At 42.4% G+C, this 19,081-nt stretch overlaps 1 long non-coding RNA gene across 1 annotated transcript in view; it reads right to left on the bottom strand.

The window, feature by feature from the left end:
- The window catches only part of LOC128339757 (uncharacterized), an 87,917-nt gene that overhangs the window by 51,049 nt on the left and 17,787 nt on the right, over window positions 1-19,081 (bottom strand). The window contains exon 2 of the long non-coding RNA XR_008313198.1: window positions 9,668-9,796. This is a non-coding gene — a long non-coding RNA (uncharacterized LOC128339757). The remainder of the gene's footprint in view (window positions 1-9,667; window positions 9,797-19,081) is intronic.

The following is a 19,081-nucleotide window of genomic DNA, read 5'->3' as shown; positions in this document are numbered from 1 at the left end:
TCTAAGTTTCTATAAACTGTTATTATAAGCCCGAGCAATGCCAGGTACTTAAAGCTAGTTCTATATATTTTTAAACATAGATGGGGTGTGTGTGTGTGTGTGTGTGTGTGTGTGTGTGTGTGTGTGTGTAGTATAGTGTGTGTGTATAGAGAGAGGGAGGGAGGCCAGAAAGCCAGACAGCCAGACTTAGAGGCTGTTCTCATGAGCAGCCAAGACTGGGCTAAGGCAGCTAAGCCAGGGCTTGGCTGCTTGTGGGAACCTGCAGGAGCCTACTGGCTCCTGGCAGTGCCTCGGTAGCAAATCTGCCTAGAGAGCCCACCTCTAGAGAGCCCACGATCTTAAGGAAACGAGCACTCCTTGAACCACGTTTACTTAGCCACATTTACTGCTTTCATCCAGTGCCAACACATTGATGGGCGCCTGCCAGTCAATGGGGGAATGCCAGTCATTGGGGGTGCCTACCCCTTCACTGGGGGGATTTATGGGGCTGGGACACATCATCCCAAACCCCACACCTCTGGGAAGGTAAATTTATCAAGCCTTCCCCCCACTCACCCACCACCCTGCCCACCTGGTCATGAAAATGACCTTCTTGGACCTTCTCAGCCCCAGATGCAGACCAAGGGTGGTGGCGGCTCCCAGGAGGAACCAGCAGCCCCAGTATTACCCACAAGTTCTGAGAGTTGATTCTCTGGTAGGAAATGAGAGTGGATTTTTTCATTTCCTAACAGAATCTACTCTCAGAAGAACACTTGCAACATTGAAAACATTGAGATTGAAAACAATGAAACTCCATGGGCTTGTAGTTTTGGGGGTGGTTGGCACCCCATGTGCACTACACCACAACCAACTCTGGGCCACCCTGGTAACCCCTAAGTGGAGTTATGGGGCTGCTGAAATTCCTCATTATTCCCTATGGGAGAAAAGCTTAAAGACGCGCAAACTGCAGGAAAAAAATAGAAATCACCTCTGTCACCAATTTATTTGAAATCTGGGTGGTAGCAGGCACCCATTGGGGCACTACCACCTGACCCACTCTTCTGCCCCCAAAACCCTTTTTCTGCCCCAAATCTGCCACAAAGACACGCCAACTTCAATTAAAAAACAAACAAAACACCCCTTTGCCCAATTTCTTTGAAATCTGGGCGGTAGCTTCCTTGCACTCATTGGGCACTACCACCCACCACAACCTGCTCTGGGCCAACCTTGTGCCCCCCCCCATAACTAAGGTGGATGAAATCCTCATTATTCCCTATGGGGGAAAGCTTACAGATGTGCCAACTTTGATTTTTTTTTTTTTTAAAAATCACCCCTTTGCCCAATTTCTTTGAAATTTGGGTGGTAGTTTCCACTCATTGGGCACTACCATCCATCTCACTTTGGCCACAAAATGGAGGTCCAAATCTCCGAATAGTTCAGATCCTTATCTGGGGTGATTTGTATTGTACCCTGGGGTGATTTGTATCTGGGCAACTGAGCACAGGGATCATTTGTTTTGACTAGAAAACACCAAAATCAGCCAGATTTGGGTACAAATCATCCCTAATCAGCAGAGTGTATCAGCACACAGTACCCAATTCGCACATTAATATGATCCCCTACTTAGGATGGTCAAGAGAAATCACTTGGAGAACAAATGGTTAGAGGTATGAACAATTCTATTATAATTAAACAGTACAATGTAACTGAATATTTGTCAGATAATATGATAATTATTTAAAGGCCATGATATAATATAAAGTCAGTCCCACTTTTCATATTTTTGAAATTTTAGAAACATGCTTCTGGATCTCTTTTCTAACTGAACCATTATAAAACATGGCCAACAATTTATGTAGGGAGAAGAATGGAGCACATCTATATATGTAGATGTATAGATCATAAAATTAATAACAAATGAAGTATCCCATCATTATGAAGCATTCCATTATTCTGTAAATATTAATTGGCTTGACAGTGATTGTGATGAATTGATCTACTCTCCAGCTGTTTTTTTACTCTAATCTATCATGACTTAATTTCCATTTAAACTATAATGTTGCTATTATTCATTATACATCATCCCTGCATCTGAGCATCATCACTTTATCACTTTATAAAGGTGATTTGTGAACTCTCAATTGCACCACTTTAATTTTATTACAGAAGATAAACTAAATTACATTTAATGTTCTGAAAAAATGTCATGCAGATGCAATTAAAAAAGAAGTAACAGATAACAAGGCAACCCTGCATTTCCCCATTTGTTGATACATTCTCAGTTTGGATGTGCCAGTATATGGAGATGCAGACAATTAAAGGTTACAGATAGTCTCCATAGAAGCGGAAACATGTGCTTAGTGGGAATTGGCAGTTCTTCTAAATTTAGTTGCTGCTGTTATGTGTGAACTTTACCAGTGATGATATAGTAAAAAGAGTCATTTCTGTCCAAACCAAATAAGATGCTTAGACAGTTGAATCAACATTTTATGCCACTATAGGAAAAGACAATGCAAATGTCTCAGTTGGCGCTAAAAATGTGATCTATGTAGGTGGGAATATTATTATGATCCATAGTATTATGGATTTCTGAAGACAATGCCAGAAGTTTGTAATTTTTCCTAGAGTCTTTTTCAGAGTGTTTACAGATGACAGAAAGGCTAAGTATGGGATACCAATGGGCCTCCTTCTGGAAACACCACAAGGTCCAGGAAAGGACTTTTATCTGTTGAGAAAACTTACCAGTATCTCTTTATTTAGGAAGCTTATTCTGGTTTTTTTGAACAGTGTGTATGAATATTGCTTACTAATTATTCGAACTCCATCACAGTTTTTAGAAAGCTGGTTAAATCTTGGCTTTTTATCCAGGCCTTTACATGATTGTTTTATTGCTGCTTCTGTGCATTTTTATCCATGTATAGTTTTATGTGTTTGTATATTATATTTTTTAATATCAGATTTGTTTTTATATTTTTAGCTAAATACTTTAAACTCATTTTTATTATATATATTTTTTAACTTTTGTAAACCATCTTGGGATTGTTTTTAATGAAAGGCGGTATATAAATCTAACAATAAGAATTAATTAATTAATTAATTAATTAAAAATGGCGGGAGGGCACTGTTTTGTCCCTGTTCTTATGTATATCATTTATATGCATCGTTTGGTGGGTATTTTAAGTGTGTTTGTGCTGTCAATCTTTGTCTAGCTCCTGAAATTAATCATAGTTATAAACTACTTGGACTTGTCAGGCAATAATAAAGTAATATTACATCAGCCACGTATTTTCTGTTGGAATTCTGGGATGAATGGATAGTTCTGAAATACCTAGTGTAGTATAATGGTATAAATGATCAGCCGACTTAGTAGACTACATCATGAATGAATTTCTAGAGTAATAGTGGAAAGTTTTATCAGGGCATAGGGTCAATAAATAAGCATGACATATTTAAAGAAAAATTTGACTGAACATAAAGGTTAGCTGTACAGTTGGCTATCGATTATTAATATCAGCAAACACAGGAAATAGGACTGTTCTGAAAATATAAATTTTGACTGTTATTTCTATGTTAAACGTGCCACTATACACACACACATTCATGTGCTCTATCTCTTTTATATGAGAGCGAGCGAGAGCGAGAGAGAGTTTCCTCTAGAACCCACAAAGTCATGTGAATGTTTCCAGAACAAGACCCATTGAAATAAACCTGTAGTCTTCTAAAGGTTCTGTAAATTTCAACAGGGAAACTTCATAGGACATTTCACAGGAAAACTTCAGGGAATGGTAAGGAATGGAGCTTTCCTAAAATAAGTTGTAATCATCTGCACAAAGTTATCTTCTGCATAAGCCTCACACTAGAAGCATGATGACAGCCTTAGGGTTTCTGATACCAGGCTGAACATGGACATTCCTGGAACCCTAGGCATGTGGAAGAACTGCGTCCCATAAACCTTTTCCCTTTCAAATTGCTTCATAATGCTGGAATTGTTATATGACTGCAAGCACTGATTACCTATTTATACCAGTATAGAATGATTTCCCTTGGATATGGAAACTTAGAAAGATAACACATAGGAAAGAAAGAAGGAAACTGGAGCAAATGAAGCACAGAAAACTTGCGGCACTGCTCTCATTTTAGGAAACATGTTGTGGGTATTACTGGTTTGCTTATATTGTCATGATATGCTTTTGTGGATGCACATTCACCCCTGCCCTTCTCTATCCCGCCGCCCCACAATAAGAAAGTAAATAAGGTTAATAGCCCTGCTAACTGGGCAAAGAGGCACCTTTTAATGTGGTGATTCTCTTTATTTAGCAGGGGGAGAGTAACTGGCCCTATCCACCTCCAGCACAGTGCTTCCAGTGACTGTTGCTGGTGTCTAGCTTATGTTTCGTTTTAGATTGTGAGCCCTTTGGGGACAGGGTTCCATCTCATTTATTTGTTATTTCTCTGTCTAAACCACCCTGAGCCATTTTTGCAGAGGTGTAACTAGGGAAAACGGCGCCCGGGGCAAGCACTGAAATGGCGCCCCCCGCCCCCCCGTCCCCCCAACATACTACATTATACTTAGGTTTTTTCTCACAAGCGCCCGCTGCTGCCGCCAAGCCAGGCCACTGACTGGCCGCCAGGCGCCAGCAAAGCAATGGGGGGGGCGCAGGCGGCGCGGAAGGGACTGCTTGTGGGGAAGGGGGCACCAACGCGCTCCCTTGACTGCTGCAGCACTGCTGCACTGAGCAGGAAACATTTTATTAACAAATTTTTAAAAAAAATTTAGAAAAATTTTGGTCATGGCGGCGCCCCCCATGTGACCAGAAAAGATGGCGCCCGGGGCACGTGCCCCCCTGCCCCCCCTATAGTTACGCCTCTGCATTTTTGGAAGGGTGGTATAGAAATCTAATTATTATTATTAATGATGATGATGATGATGTCTTGGTAGGTTACTTTTTAAAATTAAGATCCAAACCAGTGCTCTGTATGCTGCACAGTGCTCAACATGCTACACAGAACATAGGACCGAGCCAAGGGATTCCAGTGCAAAGGAGGGCTCTCCGCCTTATTATTTAGTATTTTATTTATTATAAGGACTTTATCCTGCCTTTCTCCCAAATATGGGTATCAATACCACAAATATAATTCAGGCTTAGAACAAAAGAACAGGTCTGCTGGATCAAGCCCAAGATCCATCTAGTCCAGCATCCTGTTTCACACAGTGGCCTACCACCAGATGCCTCCGAGAAGCCCACAGGCAAGGGGTGAGGGCACGCCCTTTCTCCTGTTGTTTCTCCCCTGCAACTGATATTGAGAGGCATCATGCCACTGAGGCTGGAGGTGGCCTATAGCCACCAGAATAATAGCTATTGACAGCCATGTCCTCCATGAATTTGTCTAAGCTCCTTTGCTTGTTGCACTGTGCCCTGCTATCAGGAGCTGGTTTGACCCACCTTTATCCTCCCATACAGGTGAAACTCGAAAAATTAGAATATCGTGCAAAAGTTCATTAATTTCATTAATGCAAATTAAAAGGTGAAACTGATATATGAGATAGACGCATTACATGCAAAGCGAGATAAGTCAAGCCTTAATTTGTTATAATTGTGATGATCATGGCGTACAGCTCATGAGAACCCCAAATCCACAATCTCAGAAAATTAGAATATTACATGAAACCAATAAAACAAGGATTGTAAATAGAACAATATCGGACCTCTGAAAAGTATAAGCATGCATATGTATTCAGTACTTGGTTTGGGCCCCTTTTGCAGCAATTACTGCCTCAATGCAGCGTGGCATGGATGCTATCAGCCTGTGGCACTGCTGAGGTGTTATGGAAGACCAGGATGCTTCAATAGCGGCCTTCAGCTCTTCTGCATTGTTTGGTCTCATGTCTCTCATCCTTCTCTTGGCAATGCCCCATAGATTCTCTATGGGGTTCAGGTCAGGCGAGTTTGCTGGCCAATCAAGCACAGTAATCCCATGGTCATTGAACCAGGTTTTGGTACTTTTGGCAGTGTGGGCAGGTGCCAAGTCCTGCTGAAAAATGAAGTCAGCATCCCCATACAGCTCGTCTGCGGAAGGAAGCATGAAGTGCTCCAAAATCTCCTGATAGACGGCTGCGTTGACCCTGGACTTAATGAAGCACAGTAGACCAACACCAGCAGATGACATGGCTCCCAAAATCAACACAGACTGTGGAAACTTCACACTGGACTTCAAGCATCTTGCATTGTGTGCCTCTCCATTCTTCCTCCAGACTCTGGGTCCTTGGTTTCCAAATGAGATGCAAAAGTTGCTCTCATCAGAAAAGAGGAATTTGGACCACTGAGCAACAGACCAGTTCTTTTTTTCTTGAGCCCAGGTAAGACGCTTCTGACGTTGTTTGTTGTTCAGGAGCGGCTTGACAAGAGGAATACAACATTTGAAGCCCATGTCCAGGATCCGTCTGTGTGTGGTGGCTCTTGATGCACTAACTCCAGCCTCAGTCCACTCCTTGTGAAAGTCCCCAACACTTTTGAATGGCCTTTTCCTGACAATCCTCTCCAGGCTGCGGTCATCCCTGCTGCTTGTGCACCTTTTTCTTCCACACTTTTCCCTTCCACAGAACTTTCTATTAATGTGCTTTGATACAGCACTTTGGGAACATCCAACTTCTTTTGCAATTACCTTTTGAGGCTTTCCCTCCTTATGGAGGGTGTCAATGATGGTTTTCTGCACAACTGTCAAGTCAGCAGTCTTTCCCATGATTGTGATGCCCAATGAACCAGACTGAGAGACCATTTAAAGGCTCAGGAACCCTTTGCAGGTGTTATGGATTGATTAGCTGATTGGAGTGGGACACCTGGAGCCTAGACTGTTGAACCTTTTCACAATATTCTAATTTTCTGGGATTGTGGATTTGGGGTTCTCATGAGCTGTACGCCATGGTCATCACAATTATAACAAATTAAGGCTTGACTTATCTCACTTTGCATGTAATGCGTCTGTCTCATATATCAGTTTCACCTTTTAATTTGCATTACTGAAATTAATGAACTTTTGCACGATATTCTAATTTTTCGAGTTTCACCTGTACACATCAAAAAATTACTATTTGGCATTTCACCAGACTGGCTAGCTCCTAAGAATATGAGAAAAGCCCTGATGGATTAGACCAAAGGTCTAGTAATAAAGCATATAATCTAGTACAGCATTTTCCCCAAGGATCAGCCAAATATTCCCAGTTGGAAGCCCACAAAGAGGGCATGAAGGCCATAGCCCTTCCTACCTGTGCTTCCTGTCACCTAGGACTACAACATGGACCACATTAGAAATATGGCACCTGCCCCACCCTAAACACTTGGCACAGTAGATACTTTCAATATCTCTGATTCCATAGTGGATGGCTCACCATGCTCCCTGAACCCTTTGCCAATTAATTTATTTCCTGCAGGCCTATTGACCCTGGCACAGCTAACAGTTGCTCTCCAGTATTTCAGACCAGCCTCTCTTTATTATTTCTTTTTCCATTTGGGGTTACAGTTTCCATCATTTTCATCTATTGTGCCAGAAACAGCAAACAACTGGAGTTACTGCTAATATATAACTTGAAAGATATGCCATATCTGTACATATTAATGGGGTTCTCAGTCTAAAGGTATCCCCTTAGCATATTCTTTCTTGACCTTTTAAACTGCATTAGTCATCCGACAGGAGGCTTCAGTGCCAAAAAAGGGTTAGATACTAATTTGAACCTTTTCCAAGGAATACTAGTTAGCAGAAACCCTGCTTGAAATGTGAGCAGCAGCATGGAACAATTGCTGTGCAATAACTCTTAATAAGCGAAAATATCCAGTCCCCAATGAAGCGATGTCATAATTTTTCTGAACATTGTCAAGTAGCTTTGATGAAGACTAAATTTTCTGACTCAGTTTGCATTTTGCAGAATGGACCTTGGAAAGGGAACCAGAAATTGACATGCTTTTTGAACATTTTAAGCTATTAAACAAACATGGTTAATCCAAGGTGTCTAAATTCAAAATATATTTAGATCATTCTAAAGAAACAGACATAGCCTTCTCATTCTTTCCCTATCAAGAAACTTAATAAACGGGGCCTCCCTTTTTAAAAAATATGACTGGCCAGCAATGATTTCAAGTATTCCATGACTTCATCAGCTGTAACTGCTGCATGAAGTGCATGAATGTTCAAAGAATAGGCTTTCCAACTTGTGTTTCAAAGAAACTGTATTAGAAATTAAATGGGTCAGCACTTGTGTGGGATTCTAAAGTCAGGGACAGATCACACAATCCTTGTCATGTACCAGCATAAGATTCTTCGTGAAATTAGATATGTGGAAATGAGTTATGTGGTAAATTAAGTCATTTGGTTGATTGAACCATTTCTTCCATTCACTGTTCAGTGCAAGAGGGTGTAGAGAAGTGCTGTCAGCCTGAGCTGCAAATCAGGACTTTCCTGGTTTGAGTCTTGCCTCTGCCACAAATCCACAGGAGGCCTCTGCTAAAATATGGGGATACTAATTGTTGGAAGGATGACATCCAAATAATACATGAAAAGCCCTGTGTGGACTGGGGGTGGGCAGAACCTGTTTGAATTGAACCGGTTTTGATTTGAAGCAACCTGGTTTGACCAGTTCAAACTCAAAACAGACAGGACCCCCAAAAAGGTAGCCAGTCCAAGTTCAAACCAATTGCACCCAGTCCGATAAGGACTAGTTCAACCCAGTTTGGGTTTCTATGCTTGTAAAGGGGAATCTGGTGAGGTGTCCCCTTTAGAAGAAAAGGGCTGGGGGGTCCTTTAAAAGTGCTGTAAGGGTGGCCAAGGTGGGGGCAGCAAGAGGACACCTTCCAGGATTCTGTGGCATGGCGATGGACCTTCTAAGCCCCACTGGCACTCCCCCACTCCCAGCAATGGACTAGCAAATCTTGGAAAGTATTGAATATGGAATGTGCATCCCTGAAAGATCTTAATAGTTAGACAGAATTAGGGGAGCAGACAATCCTCCAGATACCCCAGGCCCAAACCATTTAGGTCCTTGAAAGTGATAACCAGCACCTTGAATTGAACCCAGAAACTCATGGGGAGTCAGAGGAAATCAAACAAAATGAGAATAATATGATCCAAAAAAGAGGCCTTTGATACTAACATGGCTGCAATATTCTACCTCAGCTGAATGAGAGCAATATAGAATTTAACTAGCCTCTGAAAGATATAGTAGCACCAGCTATGTAAACTCTCTCACCATAAGGACCTTAATTAGTATCTTGCCACAGTCCAAAAATACTCAGTTCCAGGCTGCTGTGAAAATTACCAGTAATTGAGTGAAATATATAAATGAAACAGGTATCATCCCACTAATCTATTTCCTATGTCATCCATAAGCTCTGTTTTGTAACCTGATTAAGTGCATATTATCTTAGAACTGATTATGGATCATTTGTTCAACAATTTTTAGTGTACAAGATGCTTCATATTCACAATCTTCATATCCTCATTCCCTGAAGGGTAGGTTGTTGTTATTCCCATTTTACAAAGAAGGGAACAACTGAACTGAAATTTAGTCAGATCTCTCAATTATCCACTTGTATGTAATATCCCCTCTCTCAGTGTTACAGCAGATACATTTCTGGCACACAAAAGTCTTAACAAATTTTCCTGAAATTGAGAGTGTCCTATTTATATTATATGTTACCTGTTTGCTGAGCAGCTGCTGTGTCTCTCTTCAGCTCTGTGACCTGCTTTATATCCAGTCCTTCTGCACGTCATATTTTCTGCAGCTCCTCCAGTTGGCTAAGAGGCTATTTACCAGAATTTAGGGGCACTGTAATTGGTAAGAACAAAATAGTAATCAGCAGATTCAAATCATAAATTCATTTGTGGTTTGTGGGTTCAGGAGTTACAAAGGTTGGACATAATTTTGGTTTGCTAGTAAGGATCATGATTACAAATCCAGGGCAGGGGGTGGGGAAAATGCTTATGATGTCATTCAGCAGTAGGGGTGGAACTTGGCACCCAGTTCCATATCAAAATAATAACCAGAAGCCCTAAAATGATTACCTGGGAATACTATACAATGTGATTTCTAAAAGGTTGGTGTGTAAGACCTTAATTATCTTGATCCTAGTGAGAGATTATCTTTGCAATATAAAGGAAAAGTAGAGACAGTAAAAACAAAAGATAATGAAGACATAATAGAGTTGAAATAAGGAATAGATGTGGTTTTAATCCACAGAGAATGCACTCTAAAAGTAGCAAAGCAAATAAATACTTACTGAGGCATCAGTGCTAGCCACAGTTTATTTCTGGTTGCATTCACACATAATGTGGAACTGAGGGTCCAATTGACCTGTGGTCCACCCTTCACCCCCACCCCCACCCCCGTGAGCTTACCTGCCTGCATTCAGACTTATTGCCCAGGACCTGAACTGCAGGGGGAACTAGCTGTGCTGACGGAGACACTGGTTTCCTCCTTCACATGAAAGACAGCCACAGCAGCCAATTGGGAAGAGCTTCCTCCTTCAACTCCAGTTTCAGAGAATCCAGGTTTAAGTTCTGAGTTTGCCAGCTGCTAACCTCAGGCAGGAGCAGCAAAACGTACAACAGACCAAGGGCTCAAATTGGAGTTTGGAGAGGGAAACCTCATGTTGCTTTTCCAATGGGGCAGAGGTTCCATGCATGTGGACATACAAGCAACCTCTGCCCCACTGAACTCTGGTTTCCCATTACATGCAAATGGCGCCTCTGTAACTTGCAAGAGGCCTGCACAACTTGACTGACCAGCCAGTTACATAAGAACATAAGAACAGCCCTACTGGATCAGGCCCAAGGCCCATCGAGTCCAGCATCCTGTTTCACACAGTGGCCAACCAGATGCCACTGGAAGCCTACAGGCAGAAATTGAGGGCATGCCCGCTCTCCTGCTGTTACTCCCCTGCAACTGGTACTCAGAGACATCCTGCATTTGAGGCTGGAGGTGGCCTATAGCCATCCGACTAGTAGCTGTTGATCAACTTCTCCTCCATGAAGTTATCCAAACCCCTTAGCCATCCAGGTTGTTGGCTGTCACTGCATCTTGTGGCAGAGACATATTTTCGTCTATGTGGTGCTTCTGAGCATGCAAGAGCATTGGAGCTGCTATATACTTAGATTGGATTTGGGAAGGAAAATTTCCCATTAGAGTGTAGAACCACATCCTGGGAACCATCCTGGGAATGCTGGATTTATATTTATATAAATAAACAGATTTATGTATTTATTTATATACTTACATGTGTCCACAGTAATGCTAGTGCAATGTTTGCTAGCAGAAGGTATATTCCTCACTCCCTCTTCCCTATCCTGAATCCCCAATAAGCCATGGCTAAGTGTCAAAGCACCTTCAGCAATCACATGGGATGTGGCACAAGACATTACCACAGCAGGAGCATTTCTGGAAACCTGCATTGGAAACCACTACCATAACTTGTTTTTGTCAATGAAAGGGCATAGCTGTTAGGCCTGTTCACCACCAGAAATATCGGATCCATGCCAATCTGATAATGATGTAACCCTGGGAAGACTGATATGGCCTCCTGACACTATCAGTATCGTGTGGGCATTGACACAATATTTTACCAATAATCCTCAAAAGAACCTGGCTTGGAGCGAAAGTAACTCCAAGCCAGTTCCAAACCTGGATTTAAAGGACTGCACCCCCAAAATTTGGGGTGAGGAAGTCAAAGTAACCTTCCAGGAAGCATCCACTGGGCACTCTCTGGAGTTACCTTGGTGCAGTTCTTAAAAACCAGGTTGAGAATGACTTGGACAGAAAGTGTCTCCAAGTTCATGGGCAGGTTTTGTTCCGATATTACTATCAGAAGGATTTCCGATAGGAAAGCAGGGATTTTAGTCAGAATTCTGACTATTAGAGCTCCTGGCAATCATATTGAAAATCCTTCAAATAATTCCTGATAGTAGGCATATTGGTCTGATATTCCTATTGGACTGAAACAATAGCCCTTATAGCTACCACACCAGTCACACCATATTAGTAAGCATGTGGATTTCTTGATCCAAATGACATTGAGGTACCATCTGGAGATCCTGCCTTTGGCACAACATATCTCAACCCTGTCCTGTCTTCAAGATTCCTTCATGGTCACTGATGTACAGATGCAGGAGGTCAGTTTTCTATTGTGGAGATGAACTGACAACAATCCTCCATATAGAAAGCTTTTAGATTGGCTGCAAATGTATTATTTATCCACTCATGCTGCTAACATGGTTTATACATAATATTCACAATTCCAATCCATTTATTTCTCCCTAGCACTCCTGTTATGCCATTGATTTCATGGAGCAAATAAAATCTGAGTGGCATGCATTTCTCATCACTTGTATTATTCTTGTAATGTGAGCGCCTCCGTCTATTTCAAGTGTCACATGTTTTTTTTTATGCTTCTAGCCAATTTTTTATTTATCTACATTAGTTTGCAATAGTGGTTAGTCTTGCAGGATTTGAGCAACTGATTTTATATATAAAATCATATATCGAATATAAACTATAGAGAGAGAGAACAACAGGTGTAACGGCTTGTAAGAACACAACTCATTGCTTACTGAAAACTTCAGTGAAGTTCTTCTCTGCGTTTTTAGGCTTTACAAATTATGGACTGGAATTTTCTGGTACAAATGTATCAAATGTCTCCTTTACTAATACTACTAGTAGTTATATATTGCTTTAAACAAAAAAAAAGTTCTCAAAGCAGTTTACATAGAAAAATAAGAAGAAGAATGAAGTTCCCTGTCCCCAAAGGGCTCACAGTCTAAAAAGTTAGACACCAGTAACAGCCACTGGATGGATGCAGTGCTGGGCTTGAATTGCTCTCTCCCTTAGTGGATCTATTTATTTATTTAACATATTTTTATATTGTCTAAAACTTACATCTCTGGGTGGTTTACCACAAAGTAAAAACAGAAAAAGTAAAATATTAGTTAAAACAAAAAACAAAAAGTGTAAAACATTACAACAATTTAAAAATTTTAAAATAATATTTTAAAACAGCATTAAAACAATCTTTAATTAAAAGTCTGGGTGAACAGATGCACTTTTTAAAAGGTGTCAGAGATGGGGATGCTCTTATTTCAATAGAGAGCATATTCCAAAGCCTCCAGGCAGCAGTGGAGAAGGCCCATCCCCAAGTAGCCACTAGACGAGCAGGTGGCAACTGCAGACAGATCTCTCCTGGTGATCTCAATGGGCAGTGACATGGGTGGTTCTCTCTCTTGTCAGTACCAGCTGTGAAATGGCATGCATGAGACAGAGTTAGAGAGCTGCGCACTTCCTGCTTTCTCAGTGGCCTACCCGGCTTTCTTCCTCCGCCCTCACCTGCACTAGCAAAGAGCCAATGCACAGACTAATGATGTCCCTGCCCAGTATGTGTTATAATGTGGTGATGTCATTAGCACACAGACACATCCACAAAGGGAGATGGAGAAAGGCAGGTGAGTGGCTTCCCTGGCCTTGGTCCCAGTCCCATGCATGCTGGCTCATTGCCGACACTGATGAAAGAGGGACACAAGGAGGTAGGCAGGAAGATGTTGGGACAGGCTATGTGCAGCCCCAGCCCTGACCCCCACTGGATGCCTGGCCCTGGCCCCATTGGGCAGTCCATACTCAGTACACAAGATTGCCTAACGGTAGTTCCATCCTTCTTCCCTGGCTTAATATATAGAGAATCATCATTTGAAAGATGCCTCTTTGCTCAGTTAGCAGAGTTGTCAACTAAAATAAGGAATTGCTTCTGAAACAGAAAAAAATGGAAGGTGAAGGTAGCTGTAAGTAGTAGCAAGCAGATACCCAAAGGATTAAAAAAAAAATCAAATATGCTGGCTAATGATGCCAGGTTTTCTTCTAAAAGTGCATTTCACATTTGTGTAACATGCATACATCCAATAGGAAGGTATTCCCATTGCTACTGCTGCGTAACAAGAAAATCTTTACCTACTGAATTTCTGTTTCCTATGCAGCTGTTAATGGGAATGGAAGCAAGCCAGAAAAATGTTGGCAACACTAAGAGTTAGCTGAATGTATACCTTACTATATATTGGTGACAATACCACCAAACTGAGGTGGGGGGAGCTTGGGGGAAGGCAGGATCCTACCTACCTTCCCCCAGACAACCAGAGCCTTTTAGGGACTTTGCCACTTATGCATCCATACAACTGGTGTGGTGGTGGGTTCCTAAAGAGAGATAGGGGTGAGGAAGTCCTCCTGCATTCCACAATGCACCACACAGGCAGTGGAGAGGCAGCCAGTGGTACTGCAAAATCCTGGTTGGGCTTTTCACTCTATGGCCACTGCTGCTGGAGGCAGTTTTCAGAGTCGTGGTGCTGCAGACAACCAAAAAGTGAAGTAGGATGAACTGCTTTTCCTTCCTACCTCACTTTTTCCTTGGTAGTGGATCTAGGCTATCTGGGTCTGCAGCAGCTAGGTTGGGAGGCGTCCTGATGGCCCAGATGACATGGGCTGCTCCGTAACCTCTCTCCAGAACCTGTTGTGAGAACAACCTCTATATCTAGCAACCTAGCACTTCTAGTATATACAACCAAAGGAAAATGCTATGCAACAAAACCCTCTCTATATCATTCTGCTGTACCTTTTACAGGTGTGTGTGTGTGTAGGTGTATACAGTGTCTGAGATTCTATATTGTAACACTGTATATGATTAAAATATGTTAAAGTGGTGGCAGAGGAGTTACCACAAGATAAAAAGAATGGCTCTGCAGGTGGCACCAATTTTTTTTTAACCCGGAATGCACTGGGCATGATGCAACATTACAACAGACATAATTCCCCGTTTCATCCCAAGTGTGATATTGAGTTAATACCACTTTAAGAAATACTGTGACATTCAGGAGGGAAACATTGTGATATGTGATGGGGACAGAAGCAACAGTTTTAGACTTGGAAAAATGCATGTAAGCAGCTCTACACTCTAGGATTATAAAAAGAGAATTGAACAGTTTGGAAACTATAGCTGTAAATAAAGTGTAAATAAGTTCATAATATTTGGCTGGTTCATCATTAAAAACAACACCTAGGCAGCATTCAGACATAGCAGGAACTGGCTTAGAAGTCAGAACCGCAATTTGAAGTTTAAATTCTAAATTGAGGATCACAGCACAGACAATCCCCATCCCCAGTTTGGGAAACTTCAGAGGCAGGCTAGAGTTTCCACTCCCTCTTTCTGATCTTCTGAGCTTGGTTCTACCCACTTGTACAGAACCAAGCTCAGAAGATCCAAAAGAGGGAGGGGAAAGCTATGCCCACTTGTACAGCCATGCCAGTGCCAGGCTGTGGACATGGCTTCACAGCGCCAGGAAATCACTCACATTTGGCCAGGAGACTGGAGGGGGTGTGATTACTGGCTGTGAGAGCAAATGTTAACCCTTCCTTTCCCAGCACACACAAGGAGCTCTGTGTTCCCAGGGGCAGCAGCCCTTTGCTCTCAAGCCTTGTATCTGTTGGAAATTTTCTGTGGTGAGAGAATCCCTTTCTCATTATAGCAGAGTGCACAGAGGCACAACACAGCGGATTTAGTTAGGCATGTGTGTATGCTGAGAGTAAAGTAACTTGGAGCCAATTCATAGTTTCAAATCAATATAAAAGGCATTTATTAAGGAACTCCATTCTAGATAGGAAAGTGAGGAGTTAGGATCTCTAATCTATCTTTCTAGCTGGATGCAGATGGATTCTGCATCCTCTCTGCACATATGGTGCAGGGAGACAGGCTTGCCACGCTGCAAGGTAGGCGGGCAGGTAGGAAGAGAGAGAGGGGAAGGAAGTTGAATTCCCTAAGAGTAGCAATCTACATTTCAAAGGGATAGCATCAGAGCAGTGGAGAAGGGATGACCAATGTCTTGACTCTCTAGCCCTCTGACTTACTAGTCTGTCCTCCACTGTCTGAGGCAAAGAGACAGCGCAAAGTCCTTTAACTTCCAACTGTATCTATGCAATTTTTGATACAGTTGTGATTGTGGGGTGGGTGGGGAGAGGCTTTTTCTACAGGTCCAACTCATCCAGCAGGGACCTAACCATTGCTGCAAGAATCAGAGACTTCAAGCAGCGCCCCCCCAGGAGTGCTGCTAGCCCTTTATTTAAAAGAGCAGCAGGGCCTGGTGTGCCTGTTGGCAGGCAGAGGAAGTAGGAAGTGTGTGGGGGAGGGGTGTGGCATTTGGTTAGGGAACACACTTTATGTAGTGTTGGGTAAGCCCTAGAGTGTAACTGCTGTCTGTGCTGCTCGAGCTGGCCTCTCACTGGTTGTGTAACCTGTAACCACAGTTACAGCAGCGGATGCATGCTGACAGCCCCTTCTAACAGAGGTTTAGAGTGGTGCAACTGAGGAGAAATCCCAGGTCCAAATTTACAGGTTTGCCAGCAACCTGTAACTCCAGTTTTGTGCAATGTCTGAATGGAGCCATAGTAACTAGAGTAGGGTACATTCAAAAAAAGGAAAACAGAAGAATGGCGCATCTAAGATTCCTAGCTGAATTAGCACTCTCAAACAATGCAGAACAGCTAGTGAGGCTGGGGGGTGTGGAGAGCAAGGCAGGCAAACACAGAACTTTCTTTCGAGCTCGGAGCACTTTTAACTGCCTGTTTCAAGTCAGATCTGGAAACATTTTGCACATCCCTAGAATGGTCTGCACACTGCACTATTTCAGGCTGCATGCCTGTCTGTCTGTCTGTCTCTCTACCCTGCAGTGACGACCTCTGCCTCTCTCATCTTGCTTTGTCTTTAGCCTGAGCCATGCAGGCGGGTCATTTGCTAGATTGGTTCACTTTTGGGGTGGGGGTAGGGGCTACATATCTGAAGACTACTAATCTGAATCTGCTCATTCAAAAAACAGTTTCTTCAATTTTCTAATATCCAAAGGTCCAAAGCTTAGAGATATCTAATAAGCATGGGTTTCTGGTGGGAAACTAGAAAAAAGCAGCCAAGAATGACTCAAACAAATGGTTTGCTTCCAACTACAGCCTCAAAAGAAATATTTCAGCAAAGATAACAACCCCTTCAATCCAGTGATAAAAAAAGACAACACATGTGCCCTATTCACACATTATGAGTGCCAGCTGTGCTCACACTTCAGCTGCAAAAGCAGGGAGGAGGTCCTGCCCCACGTGGTCACTCATCCACCTCTAGCTGGCCTGTTCATGCTTATAGCCCATTTGTCTGAGGGGGGAAGTGCAGCAAGTGTGATGGCCAGTGCTTCTGTGAGCAGCAGCCTGCAACCCCTTCAGACACCCAGGGCTGTAAGCATGAAAGGGCCAGCTGGTGGGGGTGGGTAACAGTGTGGAGTTGGCCCTCCTCCCCACGCAGGGGAGTAACTATAATTGGGCAAGGGGAGACAGTTTTCTGGGGGCCCATTGCCTTGGGCCTCCCCCCAGAGACAAGCCACATGGCTGACTCCCCCAGCTGTGCAGCCGCCCGGGCTTCCTTCAGTTGTATTCATCCTTCGAAATTGATGTGAGTCTTAAGACCTGGAGCTACCAGAACAGCATGTCCTTCTCTCGTACCATTAAATGACTTTCATCGTCCACAATTTACAAAACCTTTTAAAAAATAATTTAGGGTGATGTCCTATGGTGGCACATAGGTTCTATGTATATTACTATGCTTTTTGTTACTACTATTTAGCCTCATTTAAGATTTCTTTACTTCATGAGTTGAACTTCAGTGAGGGGTGGGGGGGAGCCCATTTTAAAATCTTGTCTCTGGGCCCACTCCAACCTTGCTACACCCCTGTCTCCACATTTGCAGTTGTAAGCGTGAGCACAGCTGTCTCTTACAAAGCATGAATAGGTCTATGGTGTAAGGTCTATCTGGTTCTGTTAATAGTCCTTTTTAAACAATCATGGTAGCAGCCTGTGCAGCTGTGTGATTTTTGTTGTTTGGGTTTTGATTTTTCTTTTTGGGGGGTATGGCAGGGAAGAACATCTCAGAACATGCAACTGTGATAATGGTCAGAGCTGCAGGCTTTTTCAACTATTGCACTGAGATCAGCAGACATCCAGGGCCAGCATATGGGAAAGTGAAAAGATCTGTGGAAATAAAGGGTTACATTTCACAAATCCCTGGTTTTCAAACATTGTTCTCTAAGATTGTTCTCTACACAGTTCAGACTGTGTTCTGTTAGCTTCACAAACACAGGTTACTGTATGTGACCTTCTAAAAAGCGTCTTTGCAATATTATAAAAGTCTTGTGAGATATCAGATTCCTGTTCAGCCTTGGCAAAGCTTTCTTCCAATGGCTATTGCTGGTCTCTACCTTGTGTGTGTTTTTGTATCATGAGCCCTTTGGAGAAAGGGAATAATCTGTTTCCTTTATGGGTTTATTTCTAGGTAAACTATTTTGAGAACATTTTTGTTCAATAGCCGTATATCAATAAAAATAAAAATCAGAAATCAGCCTTCCACCCTTCCGCCATTCTCTGTTTTGCCTTCTGAATAATTCTTTGCATTTCAGCCTTTGTATCTTGCCTAGAATCTCTGCTTGCATATTTCTATAGGCTTGGTGCCTGTAAGATGCCACATAAATGTGGCATCTCAAGAGCTGAGAATATGCCATGAATCTGATGAACTTTATCTTTAAAAGTCTGAAGAAACTAAGCAGGTTCCGTCTGAAAGATCAGAAGATCTCTTTCAACATGGTTGAACATCCACAGCGTTATCACAGATGTTGATGAAGCATACTACTTTTAAGACAATTAAGTTCGATAACTGTACAAGGTTTACAGTCAATAAGCGTCTGTGTGTGTGTGTGTTTCTGACGCTACTAAAGGCCAGACACACACCACTCCCTTGGATATGAGTGGCAAGGGGCAATTTGTACAAAGTAGGCAAAACTCTTGAGTCTTTTTTCTGGTTGGCAGGAAGAAGCCCTGGAAAGCTCCCAGGGCATGCTGCTTGCTTTGAGGGGAACCAGTGTCCATTTAATTTCACTTTGTAAATACACATAACAGAACACTGTGGGTCTCCAATACCGTTTCCTAACAAGCACACTAACCTTGTAAAAGCACCCCTTGAAACTTCTTACTATATGAAAATATGGAAAAGTGCAACAT

Source organism: Hemicordylus capensis, chromosome 1, assembly GCF_027244095.1.
Source record: "Hemicordylus capensis ecotype Gifberg chromosome 1, rHemCap1.1.pri, whole genome shotgun sequence".
Lineage (NCBI taxonomy): Eukaryota > Metazoa > Chordata > Lepidosauria > Squamata > Cordylidae > Hemicordylus > Hemicordylus capensis.
Note: the sequence above shows the minus strand (reverse complement) of the source record. Positions and strands in the feature narration are given on the sequence as shown.